The sequence below is a fragment of the Melanostigma gelatinosum genome (assembly GCF_949748355.1).
Source record: "Melanostigma gelatinosum genome assembly, chromosome: 18".
Lineage (NCBI taxonomy): Eukaryota > Metazoa > Chordata > Actinopteri > Perciformes > Zoarcidae > Melanostigma > Melanostigma gelatinosum.
The window spans coordinates 19678232-19680104 of NC_136651.1; positions in this window are offsets into that span (position 1 = coordinate 19678232).

Below are 1873 nucleotides of genomic sequence, written 5' to 3' on the forward strand. Positions count from 1 at the left end.
TGGCCTGTGTCAGGGTCCTGTTCTGGAAGAAATGATACATATACACCTTTCAGACATAACATTTTGTTCACATTAAAACATTCACATTTTGCACAATGACGTGTGCTGTAGCTTGTGATACAGTGTAAATTCCTGTAACTCTGTCTGTAAAATATGTAATTACTCAGTTTTTTATTATCATTTCTACTACCCATAAATTATCTAGTAGTAACATAATTTAATGATTAATATCCATAAGTAAAACATCTTAATAAATGTCACTAGAATATGCACAAATCTGACTTAAATTTGACCTTATTTTTGACGTCTGTCCTTCTCACTTCTCCAATGGTTGTACACTTTGTCCAGGTTGATGGATTCGTCTGCTTCTTGCTTTGACTTTATGTCGCTGCCCGTTCGTTTCGCCATGATAAGGGGGGATAAGGGGCATTTGCGTCTCGTAACTCCGCCGCACTGTTGATAGCTAGCTAACCTGCACGGCGCGAATGGGCAGGGCAATAGTGTCAATGCTATGATTGGCTGCGTAGCGTAAGTGAACCGAATCGTATCATTGGCTGGACACCTGTCACTCACTGAGTTACGTTGCAAAATAGTACAGAAAACAAAATTATTATTATTATTATTGGTTTAATTGATTAGATAAGATTAGGACTAATATTAGATATTAATTAATACGTTTATGTTGAATTTTATTTTATGCGCTGCATAGATTTTCTTGTGCGCTGAGAATGTGCGAGCAGTGCGCGATTGCTCAAGCGCGCAGCTTAGAGGGAACATTGGTCCAGTGTATCCTATGCCAAACGAGATAAGAAAATACACATTATATCACCTTTCCTCAACATTTAGAGAATTCAACCAGCTCTTATCATGGCTGACACCCGGATACTTCCGGCTCATTCCACTCAATTAGGAACCATAATAAGCAAAACAGACTTTGGGTACATCCCAAGTCTCTTAATTGCATCCCCGTTTCCCTCACTTGCGTCTTAGTCCCTCTCACCAGGGATGTGTGGAGAGAAGCAAACCATGCGAAGAGAGCAAGCACAAAAATATTTTTGAAGAGATATGAGACGTCCTTTCCTCAGTTGCGTCACGTGAAGTGACATCTGTTTCTGATGACGGCGGCCCAGCTGGAGCTGCTGACAGCGCACACGGGAGAAGTTTCCCTGAAAGGCTTTCTGCCAGAAAGGGTGTTATTTCAGCTCAAAGTAGGTTTGTTGCCTTAACCCGGACAGATTTCTAGCAGACATCTCTGAATAACCGACCGCTACATTCACACACAAACAATAGCCCCCACCACCTGCCAACACAGTTACTTTGATTATATTTCCATAATTTATTGCAGACCGAAATAAAGTGTACAGATGAAGAGTTAATTAGCACTTTGCTGTGTGCAAATGCCATATACAACATGCTCAAGCAAGAGCAGGTGCGTTCAAGGCGCAGACGAGCCAATCTGCAGCGTGCTATCGCGTATTTAATAGAGGTAAGCATCATACACACTACAAGTGTAATGCTTTAGGAATGGTTGCACGAATAAGAATAATTAAATGTAAAATAAAATGTAATCACATTTTAGAAAAGTTAGGCGTGGGAAGTAACTAGTTCCTGTATTTTGTAGATGGACCAAGAGCCAGTAAATGCACAGCTAAATCCTCATGTGCCAGCCCTTGCTGTGTTCTTTGATGGTCAGAAAGACCTCATGGCAGACTACAGGCTGGGGCACCAGTCCATGGAGGCCCTTGTGAGGATTCTGCCATCAAAGAACACACAATGCTGGTCACATGAGGTGCATTTACTTATTGCTATTTACTCGTTGGCACACGGCTTTGTGGTGTCCCGGGCTTTCAATGCCGCCAAGTCTACAGACTGG